Source organism: Plectrocnemia conspersa, unplaced genomic scaffold, assembly GCF_051122295.1.
Source record: "Plectrocnemia conspersa isolate PC_06_02 unplaced genomic scaffold, ASM5112229v1 ptg000011l, whole genome shotgun sequence".
NCBI lineage: Eukaryota > Metazoa > Arthropoda > Insecta > Trichoptera > Polycentropodidae > Plectrocnemia > Plectrocnemia conspersa.
Window position 1 is genome coordinate 6,583,030 of NW_028277175.1, and position 19,282 is coordinate 6,602,311.

At 28.7% G+C, this 19,282-nt stretch overlaps 1 protein-coding gene across 1 annotated transcript in view; it reads right to left on the minus strand.

The window, feature by feature from the left end:
- Positions 1-19,282, minus strand: part of LOC148229258 (uncharacterized) — a 309,266-nt gene that overhangs the window by 235,942 nt on the left and 54,042 nt on the right. The gene's annotated exons all lie outside the window — the stretch shown is intronic.

The window sequence follows — 19,282 nt, forward strand, 5'->3', positions numbered from 1 at the left end:
AAGTCAAAGGTCTACAGTTATATTCTAAGACGTCGAAATAGTCAATAGTTTCAAAATGAGAGCTGACCTACAAACGTCTTGAAAAGGGTCTCTGATGACATTTCTTATCAGTTCATTTAATCTGGTCTGGGATCGCTTACGTGAACTTTCACCGTTAGCTCCTCCCTAAACTATTAAGATCCTGTCTTGAGATTAATCTAAATATGTTATTGTGTTCTTTATTGAATATCATGTATGATGGATGGTTGACACAAATAAATGTTTTTATGTAAAGATCAATAGAAGGGTACATTATAATGAAAATAATAATTTCAAAAGGGTAACATACATTATAATTTAGATATCAAAATATTTGATTATATTTGTAAACATCATAATTTATCATGTTTATATTAAATTATATTGAAAATTTGATTGACACGTGTACGCCAACACAGTGTCAGAGCACTGCAGTGCTGTGATTAATGCTCTTAATAATTTATATATTTCAGCATTTTACAGAAGTAAATATGTATGTTTATATAATATGTGTCGTTGAAAATTCAAGTAATAAAAAGTAAAAACTTTTTCGAATGCTTTTTAAAGTTGGTGCAAATAAATTTGACCTGAGGGATTTTATCGCCGCAATTGTGAACCATAAGAGGTTAGTGACCGTGGAACGACGACGACAAAAACCGTGTTATTGGTCCACTAAAGCATAACAATAGTGAATATGAATATAATAGTAGATAGTTTAATTTAACATTTAAGCTTTGCACTGATTTATAATTTATGATTTAAACATAAGACTTTTAACTGACAATATATTATACTTATGAATGCAATAAAAAATATTAATTTACAATAAAACATTATTCTTAATTTTGTATTAATTTAAAAAATGTGAATATTAAGAATCTAACTATAGTTAAAGCATTTTATGCAAAGCTGGGTATTTTTTAATTTGATAATGAACACATGTTGCATTTTTTTATTAAAATTTGCGCAAACATACTTTGCCTCGTATTCCTCCAAAGCATATGAACTTGGTTTATGGTAAAAAGCAGAATCACGCTCACAAAAAAACGACCTCAAAACAAACAAGGCTCACAGGATTCGAAATGTAGGTCTCATTCAGGGTACCGGACATAATTAAGCTCGATTTCAAGCCTCGCCGAAGGCCTGTCGCTGGAGACGTATTATTTGTATCGTAGCTACAAAGTGTCCTATAAAAATGACTATATACATGCCTTGTTAAATTAATAAATAAACTTAAATAATTTTACTTAAATTTTAAAATATAGATTAGTAAACTTTTTGATTTTGGTTATCCATATTATGAATTATAAAGATTGTGCTGGTTTTAACTATAAACATTTTAGGAACATTTCTAATACAAAATTATAAAAATAAAAAAAATACACCAGTGGTAATGATTTTAAATAAATAACTCTAATAACAGTGACTTTTAACTAAAAAAATAAATTTACTGGTTGAGAAATATCACCTTTAAAGTATTACAGTCTTATCTCTAATATCGAAGATTGTGATGAATAATACAGAAATTTTTAAGGCAGACATTGTTTTAAAAATAGTTAGCTAAATATATTTTAATTACAGCTGGACATTGATCTGCTCTCTATTATTCGAATAATAATATAAAAGTGGCAAATATTATACTTAAAAATAGTTAGATAACAGTATCATATATTTTGTTTAAAGGCATGGGTTTAAAAAAATATGAAAAAATCTAACAGCTTTAAAGCTTTCCAATGCCCTTCAACTTACAGTGGGAAAAGAGAACTACAACTCGATAGGAAAAGAACAATAGTTCAAATTGAGCCTGCGGTAAAAATATGTTCAACTTAATAAAACCCTGATAGGGTTGAAGAAACTTTTGAAGCTCAATAATATATATTTGCTAACCCCAAAATAATTGCCGTCTTGGTCGTTGATACCTTAAAACATATTTTAATTTATGTGTTCACAAAAATTTAAGTAAAATAATTGCACGAAATTTCATATTTTATAAATTTAAAAAAATTGTATGTCTATCATTAAATATCCCTAAATGACATAGATAGTTTGGAAAAAATCGAACGGGAAGTCATCATATCAAAAGTAGTCTCGGATGTGAAAGACCAGTGAAGATAAACGATGATGTCCTGGTTGCATAAATAAAAGCAAATACTACTAAAAAAAATTATTAGCTGTCCGAGAAATTAAACATGTTAGATTTAATAGTGCATAGAAGATTATGGAAGCTTGGAAACAAAGTGTATGGGCTCCATATGAATTAAACAAAGAACAAGTCGGCGCGTATCTGCGTATTTCAAGAGCTTCTGAATCTTAATATAGAGTCGATTTTTATTGATCATTAGGGATGAGGTATGGGTGTTGTATGACAACAATCGTCTTATAAGATAGTGGCTATATAAAAGTCAAGTAGAAAAAGTTCATTATAGAAAAAAAAATGTATCTATGAAAGAATTGCAAAGAGTTTTTACATTACAAAACTCTTCAACATGGCTAAACCAAAACATCAAGCTTATATTGTATCAGTAAAATCATTTGTACGAAAAAGTAAAAAAGTATATGACAATTCGCGTCCCCATGTGGCAAAATTGCTACTTTCGACTACCAGTTATTTTAATCCATTTAACAATTCCTAGACGGAAAAAATTAAAATGCAGACGATGTGAAAAATCAGATTTTTTTTATTGAATATTAATTTTATGTTATTGAATATTAAAAATATCTCAACGGTGAATTTCGAGGGTAGTTTAATTATTAATCAACAAAAAATCAATGTTTTTTTTTTTGTTTCATTAAAAAAATATTTATTTTGGGATTAACTTTAATTTTTATTTAAAATATGTTTAACGGTCTAAAATATTATCTAACTTTTTACGACACAACCCCTTGGTTATAACTTTATATGCACGTAGCTTAGATAATTTATGCAGTCTGAAAATAAAGTTTGTTATACCATGTAAGTCCGTCGAGTACTTTGACCCTTGTTTTTTTATTTAAAAACGTGTATAAATAGCACCTCAAATTAATAACAGAGAATATTATGGACCGGTGTTTGGTATATTGATGCGATACTTGGATACTAAATCTCTGCGATTCTCAACGACTATTAAGAAAAAAATATTTTACTGGATCGATATGATTACAATTAATATTATTCCGACAAAATACAACATATCTATTGAGCCGGACATATGTTCCGCATGAACGACTCAAGGCCTACAAAGTGGTTAGCTTTAAATAAGCACTATGTGTTAAAGAAACTCAGATATACTGCAACTTTCAAATGTAGCATAAATTATACATTAAAATTAAAAAAACGACTTGTTCTACGTGTGACTCAAATTTACACAAATAGTAATAAATTTTTTACCATTGTCTCAGATTAATGCTTTTAAAATTATTACATTATATGTAAAACAACAGACTTATATACATTACAGTTTTTGTATATTGCCTGTATATAGAAAACACATTAATTATATTTAACATGCGATATATAATTATTTACTAAAACATATTTATCTGACGCATATTTTATATAGTTTTTACACATATCCACTTTGCTTCGAGGAGCTTCAAAGATTATCTAGTTTACTTATGCAAAAGATCGAAGCTGCTCTGCGCACAAAAGTTAAATATCGCACAAACGCTCCGAGCACAAAGGATGAAACTGAATGCAGCATCCCTCGACGTCACAGGATAAATTATTTCAGAAAAGAGGGTTGGTTCAAATGAGTCAAAAACGAGCGAACTTCACCACAAAGACTGGAAACAAACTTTACAGTGACGGTAGTTTAGAAGACTTTGTCGCACATTGTGGTGTATCCCATTCGACATTTTTATAACGGAACAAGTTAAAACGCATCATTGTAGTTCATATCACGTGTTAAACTCTCAGTATTTATCAGTGTAAATATTCTCATACTAGAAAAAAAATATACAACTCATACCTAAAAAACTAACATAATTAAGAAATAGGAAAACTTTAATTAATTAAATTAATTAGTTTTAATAATATCAAGCTTTTTCGCCACGTCCGATATTTAATTGGATAATCTAATAATATTTCGCGAGATAGTAAAATATTTTCAATAATATACGTGTTATTATATTCGGTTTGAATTTGTCAGTAAAATTTAGCATTTCCTGTTTGTTTAATCTCTGTGTTTTTTATTTGCTTTGACATCCTGAAATCGTAATTGGGAGCTACAGTGAGGTATATGTAAAAATTCAGAAAAGCTTTTTTACCCGCATAGTATTTTTTTTTGTGAATGTTCCTAATTACACAAATAGCGTTTCTCAATTAGCTCACATGACACGAATAAAATGAAACGAAAAGAAATTAAATTTTCATTATTAATAATATAAAAAAGATTAGATTGCGAGTAATATTTATTTGTATCATTGTATATAGCACTTATTTATAGTATGAGAGCTTTGACCACCTGTACAACTTTTTTTAAATTTAGTGGGTATTCAAATGTTTTTTAAGTCTTGAAAGTATGGCGACATACAGTATTTTCACATTAACGGAAAAGTAACGCTAAAAAATACTCTTTGTTTGGAAAGGACGCGCGCTTGACAATATATTCTATCTCGTGTATAATACTTTTGTTCTTATACCATTTTACCATGAAAACATTCTGTGTGTGTATAATAAGCAAAACAGTTTACTCACAAACATCCTCATCTGCGATTTGCCAGAGCTGTCTCGAACCAGCATTATAAAACATGTGTGTGCAATGAGAAACTTCATGAAGTCACAACAGCAGACACTCGATTGAGGAGGAGCAGAAAGAGACTGAAAAACCACCTACTTTTAATAAGATTGTGGATATCTGTAAAATATTTTGAAAAAAAAGCACCATTCGCAAGCAAGCCACAAATCTATTCGATGATAATGCATTATAACATTTTCATCAAATCCTTAAAAGAAGGTGAAAATAAGTATCATTTGATACGTTCTTAGATAAAGTTACTCAAAAAGAAAATTCAATCATTTACCTAAGTGCTATATATAATAAATTATTAAAATATATGTGTATTTTGTATTACATATTATTTTATATGAATATTGAGGTTTCCATTTTTTCTTATGAGAAAATTTGCTTTGATATTTACTAACACGTTTCTGAAACGAATTATGCTCAAAAACCGAGGTTCTACTGTATTATATAAGTAATGAATTATCAATTTTTGTACTATATTCTAGTCGTTATGATAATATGATTTTTTGCAAATATGTGCTATATTTTTCATTAACCTAAAAACACATGACTTGCTTTTCATTATGTTGTATTAATATTTACCTAATTTTCTCCGTTTAATGCGACAAAATAACCAAGATTTATTGTCAACAAACAACGTATAAAATTTAGCTCAACGTAAAATATGACTAACGACTTACAATTTAAGGCTTCTAAATAATAATAAAAAATACTATAACATATAAACGACTATAACTCAAGCAGTGGATTTAAAACCTTCGAAATGAGGGCAATTTGTAAGCATCTCAAGAAAGTCACTCTGTCGTGTTTATTTACATCTAGTCTGACAATTTATATATTATAATAAAAATAATATAAGGCAGATAATCAAGAGATAAAATACACCTTTGTCACTAAGATAAATTCATACCTATATAGCACTCTGTGAATTTACAATGGACTTTATGTGACCAACACATCTGGGTCCAGCTTTAATTAATGCCTCGATAGGAGCAGAGGTAACCATTTATGTCGAATATCAATTAGTTGAAAATGTTGATTTTGGACGTAGAAGCGTTACCATTGGAATGTTAAATTGGATGCTCTCGAATAATGTGGGCTTTGGCATACTACCTTAATCGCTGTGACGTAATAAGTGACGAGTGCATAGTACAATGAAATTCGAGTTAAATTGCTTGTGAATATATTTGGATAAATTAGTTAATATGCTATTTATTTATTTGAATGTTAAGTTTAAGTAAAATATGCCTAACCGTGTTTTGTGGGAATCAAAAGAAATTCGCTAATTAATTAAGAGCAATTTTTCTTTTTCTGCAAAACAATTTCCGTAATTAATTTATACGAACACATTTTCGCTCGTGAATTTAATTTCGGCCCCAGGTGTTTTTTACAAAAGTTGTATTATTTTACGTTTTGCTTATTATATTTTTACATGTTGTATATTTGTTAGTTATTATTATTATTTATATATGTAAAAATCTCATGATTTAATTAAGCAAAACTTAAATTAACACATAGTATACTAGTATTATACGGACACTATACACAGTCACAAAGAACTGATTTGCTAATTTAATTTAATCAGATTTTAAATAAATATTAATTATGTGAATTAATAATGTTTTGTGCAAATGGCTTATGACATTTAATTGATTAATTTATATTAAATAAATGTTCTTTCATTCTGCACACATTATGCAAAAGTGTAGGAAAGACAAAAGCTACATTTATAAAGAGGAAGGGTTGTATAAAGAGGGAAAACAATACATTTCCTTTCAGTTGTTTACCCACAACCGTGAAAAATATTTATTATATTATACTGCATAGGAAAATGTAAATTATGTCTCTTTACTAAAACTATGTATTCATTTACATTTTATATTATATTATCAACAATTCATAATTTATTAAAAACATATTTTATTATAAATAATTTTGCAACACCTTGTGTTTTAAACAAAAATTAAAAACTTGGTAATTTTCGATAAGAGCTTTATTTTATGATGAAAAAAACTTGGGTATCAATTAATTTTCAGTCAAGTTTTCGACACTGTTACAACTGAGATTAATGAATGTTTTTAATGATAACGGTCTACTAGATTTTTCGCGAATATTTTATCTGCTCTTTTATACCATATAGATTAATAAATAAATTATTTTAAATATACTTAAAATCAAAAAATGCGGGACGTAAATTTTGATTCTTTGAAGTGAGACGTTTCTCTGGAATTTAATAATTAACAAAGGTAATTTAAATTAAATTGGAATTTTATTAATATAATCTTCTATTGATTATAAAATATATACATAAGCAAAGTTATCAAGTTGATGCTTCAGTATTATCGTTTCACTTATTGCTATGAGTATACTATTTTTTTGTATGAATACTTATGCTTCTTTGTAATAATTTTGAATTTAAAGTTATTCTATTTTAAAATATCTAAATAATAAAATGAATATCAACGTAAGCAAGGTTTGACAACAAAGCAACATATAGTTGCGCATAGTCGTAGTAAGATACAGCCCCTTTGCTGTTATTTGCTAGCTATCTGTTCTTTGGAAGGGCGTTGTTAAATTGTGTTAATTGTATACATTACTTGGGTTTTAGAAGCTTATATTACACGACTCTCTCAATATTTTATCTCACACAAAGCATAACTTATGTGGTGTGTTTTAGATTTAGAATCAAATAATTAATCCTTATTTAGTGTCAATATATGATAGAATAACCACTTTTATAATAAGTACTGATAAGAGTTTCAAAATATTATTTATTTTCAACTACTCAAATATCAAATATTTGTGTATATATATAAGATTATAAAGGATCTAAAAATACAGTTTTTATAATGAATACAGATTCCTGCATGTTGGGTAATCCCGAAATTAATGTCGTTTTTTCAAATTTAGGTTTTAAGAGGCAGTCAGGTTTTGCGGGTTTATACCCGAATACATATTTTTAAATATGTACACCTACATATGTACCTACACCTCATTAAAAAAAATTGAAAAAAGGTCCCCAAAATTTACGATGGTAATTTTTTTTACGAAATTGCATGTTGAATGAATTTCTTTAAAAAAATTCGATAGATACGGCCACTAAAAACATTTTTATAGTGGTAGGTAATTCGTTAGAAATCCGTCAATGTTAAAGTTTTAAAAATTCAAACGGGAAATTTCTTTAATGTATGCGACCAGCAATGATAGACGATGATATCCTGGCTGCAGAAATTACGGCAAATCCAATTTAAGCTATTCATTAGCTGACCAAGAAACCACACTAATCCGACTTTAGAGTGCATAGACACATCAAGAAGATTAGGAAGACATGGAGACAAGGTGTATGGATTTCACACGAATTAAGCAAAGAAAACAAGTCGGCGCGTTTCCACATACCCAAAAGCTTCTGAATATTGAAGCTATGTCGCCTCTTGTCAATTATTTCATAATTGGAGATAAATATTATTAATAATTGGAATTTAAAAAATATTAATAATATGAAATAATATTACAGTCTGTTTTCATGTGACATACTGCTTAACAAAATATTTATGTCAGAAATTTTATCTTTATTAAAACAATTTATAAATGAAATAAGACTATTCTCTCTCGTGTATTGAATTCGAAACGAAGATTTAACGTTGAATGAGAGTAAATTTGCATACGAAGAATAAATAATCCGAAAGCTCTTGAAAGCACAGGCTCGAATTGCGCAGAGCTTTTTGCGCCATAAAATTAAAACTTAAAACATAGTCGGGATAATCAAAAAGCTCTTTGCGAGTCCAAAAGCGTATTAAACACGCGTTGGCCCCATTAGAAATTTAAGCTGTCAAAATGGCATCGCGGCATTAAGTTTGCGGATTAAGTTTCGTATAATTTGAATTTTAGATTTGCCATTCTTTGTCAAGACAAATCTAGCGGTCATATTGCTACAATTTTATTATGATATTAACTGGATTATAAGAAAATAATTTATGGGTCTTTTTAATCTATCCTATTATAAGATGTAAGCAATATTTGTTAAGCCATTTGTCATTTTGAACAATACTTTATTATATTTTAATGTCGGCATATATTTTTATTAATACTTTGTATTAAATTTACATATGAAACTGCTTATGAAAATCACGTCCGCACAAATAATATTAAAATGGTATTTCATATTGAAAACCCACCTCGTGTTACTGAGCATGTACGCCCCATTATTATTCGACTGATCAAACATTTTGACAAACAAGCAGTTTGAACAAATCGTGCATGTGAATAAATTGGTTGAAAAATACAATATAGGAGTATTTATTCACAAAAGTTTTTTTTTCATTATTTTTATTATAATAATATATGTAATTTTACAAACAATATTATATACTATACATGTTACTGGTTTATATGGATTTTAAGTTTATTATTTTTTTATTTTTTTTATTAGCTATGATATGATAAAATAATAATAAAAACTGAAACGTTAATGGTTTCAGTTTATAGGAAAAAATAATAAGAAACTTTATAATATATGTGGAAAATAAATAAATAAAATTGAATACTCTTTTGCGTATATTTAGCTGAATATTTTGAGCCATTGAAACGTGTTCTTAAGCATTTAACGCTTACGTTTAAATAAGGTTGTTATTGAGGATACGTCAAATATTTTCTGGTAAGAAAATGACATTGTTCTTTAATTCTTAGTATTTATAAGCTAATAAAAAGTTTCTAAAGATGAGCATAAAAAGTTGTATCATATAAAAAAATATTGTAATTTGAATGACTTGTTTTTTCGAAAAAATAGTATTGGTGGTGTTACTCCACACCGAGCAAGCATACATTAAAATTTAATTGAATAATTGTTTGAATTTTAGGATTTTATTTTTTGTAGTAAATGTTCTTTTTAATAAATATCAGTCTAAGGGCCGCATTAAGAGCAATTTTTTTGATGCGAATTTCCAAAATGTGTTTATTAAATCTTAGTTTAGATTCAGGTATAACTCTAAATATTTAAAGCTAGATTTTTATTTTATGTTACTGCTCTTTTTATAATGAAAGCAATGTTTATCTACTTTTGTAAATATATTTGTTTTATTCTGGTTGTTTTTAAAAAGACCCACCTAGCTGCAATTTAACACTAAGGTCAGTCAAACGTGAATTTAGAATTTAAAGACAATAGCAACACGTTTTGACAAAAGGTTTAATAACACCTGTCAACTAATACTGATTATCAATACGTGAGATATAACAATACGTTAAACACCATAAAAACTACCTTTTTGTGTGAAAAATGCAATAGACAATGCGTCTCTTAAAAACAGCTATTGTAGTCTACCTCTTGCATTAATAACCTTCAAAATATGTTGACCTAGCAGTTGCAATTATTCGAAATGTGCGTAAATATGCAAGCGATGCAATTGACCAACCAACATTTGCGTCGGGTATTCACCAGACGATCAGCAATTCGAGATGCGAAGATCAAAGATTATTGAGCTATTCGAGATGGTTAAGAAAAATCGCACGCATCGATAGCAGACGATCGCACGATTCGAGATGATAGACAACCAGACCGAGACCGAGAACAAGCAATAACAACAAACACGAGAGACCGTCATTAGTTCTTTAACAGCTTTTTTATCAGCACCCAGTCGCAATGAAATACAACTCAACAATATTAATCTGTGACAAATTGCACAAAAAAAACTATTACCAGATTTCCAATGTCTATATTGTCTGCAAAAGTATACCCCTACGGCCTAAAAACCCTAAAGATATTTCTAGTTTTTGTGAATGGAATTTTTGTGTCTTTATTTATAAGCGATTTATTTTTTTTGTGATTTTTTTATTTTATGAGTTGCCTTTTAAATATTCTTTTAAATTTATTAATCACTGGCCTAATGTGTATTAAATAAATAAATATATGGGTGCACCACAGTGTATCACATAGTCAAAGTGAGTACGTGCGTCGAGCACATTCGTACCCTGCTAGTCGTTAAAACGTATTTTTAGGGTGTCGTTAATTCTACCGCCTAGTAGATATGAAGATCGACATCGTAAATTCTTATCGCGTAGTTGTAATGTTCACACCCAATTTAGCGGCTCGCAGACACATCTGCGACCTTTTGGCGAAACTCTCAGCGTTTGCTTTCCAAGTCTGAGAATTTTCCCCGGGCCGTATATCTAATTTGTTTCGATTGTGAGCAAGGAAAATGCCCCTTTTCTTAGCGACTATCACCGTTCCTTTTGTTGGGCCTTGTCCCAGCGGAATAATAGAACTAAACCATTGACTCTGTTCAAGTCCAGTGAAAAATTCGAACAAACGCTAAAACGAAACGCCTTCCGTTCGCTTTGGTATAATTTGCATTTCTATGGTGAGAAAAAGAGCAATACATTTAGAATTGTTTGAATGTATATGTATTTATATACATACATAAAGAAATCAAATAAATAGATTACGATAGAGCGATGGATATAATATATCAGTCATTGTTAACCATTCGGTCGACAGCTGCTCGCTTTTTTGCAACCAAATAGTATATTTGAGACCACCTAACTGATAAAAATGTGCAATTTATAAATTAAAAATTGTAAAAAAATCAATATAGAGAAATAAAAATATTTATTAAGTTTAGTTATGCTTTCATGGCGGAACAATAAAACTGAACGATTTACTATTCAAATCTAGTGAAAAAAATCAAACATAACGCTAGAGCGAAACGTCGCCGTTTAATTTGCATTTCTATGGTTAAAAAAATGGCAATATGCATAGACCTAAATATATGTATATGTGCGAATAAAGTATTTTTTCAACTTTTAATTTAATTTCTTCAGGGTACCTCACGATAGTGAGTGTCATATATCAACATCAATGAAAATATGCAGATTAAAAGTGCCCTTTTATCCCACAACAACTCACGGCATAGATCTACATTAAATATATTTACTTGATATGCAAATAAATAGTTGAAATATATGCGGAAAAATCAAAACGAATTAAAATAAAATTTAAAACGCTAAAATTGAGCGTCCGATAATTGCACACTTGCTAGCTTCGGTACCTCACGATAGTGAGGGCCGATTGTCTTTGTTTAATATTTATAAATTTGTAAATCAAATATTATATATATTTATTTTTAAGAACAACATTGTATTTTAAATACAATTCGAATTTATAAAAGCTAAGTTATTAATATTATATTAAAATTTTATCATCCGATAATCAACTTTGGTATATTAAAAAAAAACATTATGACTGTTCCTACTATTAATTTAAATTCTAGTAGAAAGCTCAACAAAAAACATGTTATAGCGCATTAATATCATGAATTTCCACCGCATAATACCATATTACGTTATTCATGAATAATGTTTGTTTGGTTATTAATACAATTTACAAGTGTAAGCTTATGCTGTTAACACATACTGTGATTATCTGAATGCATCTTATTATATTTATTTAATAATATGATGTATTACACATTTTTATTGTTAGTATTCGCATATTCAGATTACTTATAGTTTTATAATATAATATAATGCAATTGATTTAAACCGACTTTGAATTAAGCAGCGCATACAATTAAGTGGCTTCTAATTTTCTGTTTTACTACCCACGCTACGGTTTTAGTAACCATCCAGATTAATATAAGCCTAATTAAATAAAAATAAGTGTATTTCATTCGTATTGACTGAAAATATCAATTGTAAAAATAGTTAATATTTTTTTGCAAGATTTGTGCTATATCAATATAATTAAAACATTATTTCAAACTGTTGTCTTTAATACTAAAAAAATAAAGGTTCTTTGTTTTACGTTAATATGTAACCTAACCTTAAATTTCGAGTGCTTCTTGAACGTTAAGTCACGGGGTTAAAACAGAGTTAGGCTTTCGATATGCGTCACAGGTACCAAGGCGAAATGAAAAGCTTCAATCGCGGCGCGAACCAGTGATTTGGCAAGTAATTGATCTCCCTTTATGGAACAAGGCCGTTTATTTATTTTTCGCCCTTTATCCCCCTCCCTACTCGACTAGCTCACCCTTCTTCGATCTCCATTAAGAGGCGTCGAGGCAAAAAATCAATTAACTCACGAACCGACCCCGTTCGACATTAGACAATGTCTTACATAGACTGAACGTCGACTAATGGAGTTTGGAGACACAATGTTGTTATTGCTACACATATTTATATAATTTCAACCGATTTCGAGAAGATTGTGGTAATAGAAACTGTAACTTGCTTATTAAAAGCAAATTGCCTATATTTTGTTTATATAAATAAATATAAAAAAAATAGTTTAACTAAATTAAAAAGCTCGACATATATTATTTTTATTGTGTTTTATTTTTGTCTACAAAAATATATGTATAATTATACAATATACACAATAAGACAAACAAACCGGGAGAATAAAAAAACGAAAAAAGTTTTTTTTCCTTTCATTTTATAAATTTATGATAAAGCTTTACGTAAGCTGTTATTTATAACGAAAGTTCGCACCGCTTCTTGTCCTGCAGCGCTTCTCATTATGAAATATAAGGTTTCGATAAATATATTTATTATATATAATAAATTGTATAAACTGCGGAAGTTATGCTCTGAATTGTTAGTAAGATATTTGCATTTGGAGTAAGCGTTTATCCAATTTCAAAGTTTAAAGTTTCGTCCACGTTATCAACTATAAACTTCCTGAAAAGCTTTATTCATAACTCATAAATAAAACCTTTTTAATTATCGTTGAATATAATTATCCCAATATAGAAAGTTAGAGAAGAAATATAAAAGAAACATGTAGCACAATATTTTAATAAACAATTCCATTTAAATTAAATATAAATGTTGAGTTTAAAACTTTTTTGATGAGACGATAGAAAATTATACAATAATATTATATTATACAATTAATGATCCTTCACGTTCGAAGGATGAAACATACTACATATAAATGTATAGTGTATATTTCTTTGACCGATTTTCTAACCATCCAAATTGAAAAATATCAACATTCCGCCTGTGGCGGCTCGTCAATCATCCGACGACAAGTATACAAGCGTTCTAGTGACACTTTTCAACCAAAAAATGTCGACTTTCAATGGAAACGAGTGACGGTCAACACCACAATAGCTTTTCACCGAACGCAGCTTTTAACGATGCCATGGTGATACAAAGGGATTTCATGTATAAATAAACGAATAAATGTACACAACAGAGTTGTAGAGGTAATGATTTTAAACAAGTAGTACGCAAAGTTAAGGTCTAAATGGATTTCGAGCAGCATTGCTGGAGCAGGGTTGACATGAAAAGTGAAGCGGCTGCTCTTTTGATCAATGCTTGGCGTAACTCCGTTTGATGCCATTTCAGATGAGCTCTTGTGTATCCCAAATCGGAGAGTATTTAGTGTAAATTTTTGCTAAAGGTGCAATTAGAAAGTAAATTTAGAATATAAGTGATTAATATTCACTTATATCAAAGAGATTTTTTTCTGTAACTTCTTTCAACGTGCGTAATAGTGAAGATTTTGGGCTAGTTTTAGCTTCGTTAATTGAATCATTGCGTGACAGTTAAAGTATGAATATGTGGAGATTTGTCAACAGTGTAAATAAATTCCACGGCCATTTATTGGCACTTGTCAATGCAATATATTATTTTGACAGCAAATAACCATTGTTGATTTTACAATTATGTATTTAATTCAAATACAAATTCAGAGCCTACCAGATTCAAGCTAACGCACAGAAAAGTATTTTTAATAGTAATGGCAATATTTATAATAATGGCAAACAATTTTATATTACCGTAAATTCTCTATAACTTCTAAACCAATTAAGATATTTTATTGAAATTCAATATGCAGCTTCCTAATGATTTTTTGCATTAATATATATTGAAACATACCTTTTGAAAAATAATTTATTAGAGATAATGAAGCACCCTGAATTCGGGAATTCCATTCAGATAAAAAAATGCATTTTATAATCGAAGGAATGCAGTATATTTAGTCTATTCTAAACTATCGACCAAAGCGTATCGCGAAAATTGATCTTCTCTGTGACCTTTTGTGATTGTTCTTTTAATTAAAAAAATATTTTCAATCACCCCAAAATGGATAAAAGCAACGAAGAAGTGGCCTATTTATTTATTGGCGATGGTTTGTTCAAAATAATAGTTTCGGAAACAAATTTATATCATTGGAAAAAATCTCATAAATATAAAAATATTAAAAAAAAACGCACAATGATACTATGTGAAAAATAGTGGTTTAGTTTAATTATAATAATTCATATAGTAAATATGTTCAACAAACCCCATAATCGAGACGCTGATATTTCGAAAAACTATGCCAAGAAATAGATTTAGACAAATTTGACCTTTTTTGCATTTTGCATTTTGTTAAAAATATAATAATTTCAAATGGCCGGCGAAAGTAAAACCAATTATTGATTATTTTTTAGGCAAATTAAATAATGTTTACAAGTCCAATCAAAACATTTTCTTGAATAAGGGAATGATTCCATGGTTATGTAGATATATTTTTCGAGTATTTTGTCCTTAACTACATATGGAATGTTAAATAGAATGATTTGCGAATCAGATACCGGTTAAATTTGTGATTTCAAATTATACACTGAAAATACAGGAAGATTATTATATATGGCGATGAAAGTACTTCCTGACAATTTTTAAAATAGTAAAATATTATTTTTTACCGAAAACAGAACTTTGTGGAACAAACCGGAAAAATAGAGATCTGCCAGAATCTCAAAAATATAAAATTAAGGCCCCTACAGATGAAACACGGCAAGACAAATAAGAAAAGATAAATCAGAATGATATTTACCTTGCATACCAGCCAGATGACAGACACAGGAAAAATCCAGAACGACCGGCCTTAAAATATATTAGTCTCAATGTATACTGACTGTAATAAATATTAATTATTGTTAGTCGCGCCTAGTTACCTAATATTTGGAAAAAAACAATGGAATAAACAAAAGTGGTTGTTTTTTATTCTAATGCGCATTGTTTTATTCGTTCAGTGTCTATCAAAATTTAAATCGTAACGGCAAAATTAAATTCAAAGATTTTCTTTTGAGTAAGGCATGCAGAACTCAGTGGAATCTATCGATTCTGAAGACATTTCACCAGTTTCAACTACATCTTGCAGTGTCCGTGGTGTCGATCCACCAGAAAGGCTTTCGGATAAGCTGAAAAACCTGAGAATAAATATGTAAGAGAAAAATGTCGTGTTTGCTCTGCACATGGAATAAGGAAAGATACAGCTTACATATGCAGAAGTTGTGAAATTCGTCTTCATATTGATGAATGTTTTTATACGTGTGAATAGTGTAAATGTGAATAGTGTGAATGAAAAAAAGTGACTAGTGTAAATAAAAACAGTGTAAATAATAAAAATAAATATAAATAGTGATATAGTGTGGTTAATAAGTGTAATGATGAGCAGAAAAAGGACGCCGAAAAATTTGGTGAGTGCAAATTATATTATTATAAACGGATATTTTTTATTAATCGTTTATACAAAAATGTATGAAAGCATTTAAACATACATATTATTAAATTATAAATAACTGGTTTGTAACCATTGCAACCATTTTTAATTTATACAAAATATTAGGAATGAAAAATACGTATTTAATCGTTCATGATTTTATTCCTCAGAGATTCTTCTAAGTGTAATAATATTATATTTCTTCAAATATTTTACAATAAATTTATCCGAATTGAAGCTTTTTTCCCTTGGCTTTTCAATCTGTGAATCATTGCGATTTTTCAAATAGTGAGGAAATTTAAAAATAACAAACACCCGGTAAAAATGTTTGTAAATTAACAGATGATTACTGTGTTATCTAAATTATCTACATATACCGTAACGATTTTACTTTATAATTTTGCAATAACATACAAAATTTTACGTTGAAAAACTTTGTTATTCGATGTACTATCAACCGGAATGTTTTGATTTCTTTTGATTGGGATGGTTTTATGTTTACTTAGCCAGACAGTTTGATCCTGGAATTTATTTATGTTCAAGAAGTGTGACATAAAATATTATTTTTTATTTGAAATAAATAATTATTTTTCATACATTTCATAAAAAAATACAAATGCCACTATATTGCAAGACAAATACAAATAAACTTGTCGGCAAATTAGTTTATTGCGCTTTTAACGCGTATATGCGTAAAGTAATTTTTCACTGTCGATTAACATTCTTTTTAACTGAATTAATGATCTTCAAATATCTAATAAGGCTCGCAAATTTCTTACTTCGGATAAAATTCTACATACTATTTAATCGCGTGAATTATTTTTTTAAATACTGTTAGCTAGTTAAGTCAATAGATGATTATACTTTTGTTGGATCTGCAAGGCTAAGTCAGTTTACGAATTATTTGTTTACGCAATCCAAAAAGTAAAACGAATTAGTGAATTTCATACCATTATCTGAGAGTACAAAAATGCTAATTGCTATTGAGTTTCAAAAAACCATTGGAATCTCCTAAGCTAAAAGGTAAAATTTATAAATGCAGAAAACCATATATTTTATTATAAATATGAGCATATAAGTAAAATAAATAGCACTCAGCTATAATGTTTTGCAAAGCTCTGCACTGCTTTTTTAAAATAAAATAAAAATAGGTTAAGCCATAAAAAAATTGGACAATTATCTTTGAGCTAAGCTCAAATTATAAAACTATCAGTTAAATATTATTTACCAGATCCAAAAAGCTTTTTCAAAATATTGAAAATTAAGTTGTAAAATTTACACAGCATTAAGCAGTTATTATAATTACAGAAACCAAACTTAATTAAAGCGTGTTTTCGAGAAATGGAAAAATAAAATAATTAAATAGTAATTTTCACCATTTTACTAAGTCTTTACTAAGTAATTATAACAATGCCTTTGTACACCCAGCTGCATAGCTACAATACACTTGTCGCGCGCTGTTCAAACCAAACATTACAAAGAATAACTTTTTTAAGCCTGCCAGTCCTGTACCATCAACTGACACGTAATAATTATATGTGTGATAAAAAAATATTTAGTATTTTATAAACCACTTTTAGCAATATAGGTTTCAGAAAAAAACAGATCAAAAGCAAATAAAACAATGCTTAACTATGAAAATATATGTCTGTTGAACATAAGTTCAAATTCACTGGTTATTTAAGACGACTGACTTACTCTCGCATTTGGATCATGTTACAAAATACAACATTTCAACTCTCGTCGCCAACGGGAGATATTCAGTATAGTCTGTAAGGTTTCTATTTATAAATTCTACTTCAAAGTTATATACTAATTCACCAGTAAAATCCACAAAAACAGTTAATCTTACGATAATAACAAAATTGGTTTGTCCATAAAAAAATACAGTTTAAAGATATATTTTTATGTTACCAATAAAAAGTCTAAGAACTATTTTGATTTTAAAATTGTAGATCAATAATTTTTTTAAGCTTTAGATATGTAATAAGTTTAATTTTAATTATTCCTTGCTGTTGATGTAGGTTTTATTGCCACAACTACAACAAATCTTATCAACCCATAAATAATACAAATCTTATTCAATTCACCAAATGTTTTTTAGTAGCTGGTCAATAAAATAATTAAATTTCTTGAGATAAAATATAACATGCCTTACTATTTTAACCAGCTGTTTATTGCTCTAATATTTATAGAATTCTTACACATGCATTTGGCAAAAATACAACTAAGGGTTCTCAGTAATGGACATTTCATGTTCTATCCTTCATTAATTGAGGGTAAAACATATTAGAGGCACGCCCTAGCAATTATTCTTATATTATGTATAAAACGAGTGAGGCTCATACATTATACACACTAGCCACATAATAAGTTTAACAATGGTATAATAGTGAGTAAGGAATTTGTTAAAATATTAAAATAAGCATTGAAACATTAGCTTAACAATACAGTATACGAGCAAAAAAATATTAAAAATGTAAACGTTACGACAGCGTATGTTTCATCATTTTTTATCTACCGGTAGTTACAATAAATAAAATTGAATATTTCCAGTTTCATTTCATGCTTATACTACGTGTAATTTCGAAATATCAGAATGTTAATATCGAAATGGGCATTAAACATTATTACTTTGCTGAGAGCACAGTATGAGATCGATATTATAGCCCATTTTTATGACAAATTGCCTTTCGTCTACGCTCCTGCATAATGACAGCGAAACGAAGGCAGAGTTTTATAGTAGGGCAATAAAAACGGACCTTCTTTTTGGCCTCTCTTTTTAAATCTGGGATAATGGAAATTTTTGCATATAACCATCCAAGCAACGCAGAAAATTTTTCTCTATTTATTTCTAAATATATATTTATATATTTGCTCTTTTGTCATAAATTCTAGTGAAGTGACTTAAGGTCACAGTGTCTAAAAAATATTTTTTTGCTTTTTATACTATTTTCATACAATAAATACTACTTCTATATAAAAATACTTCATTCTAGATCTGTATTATTGCATTACACGTTCAGCGTTGATATCAAAAAGTGGTATTATT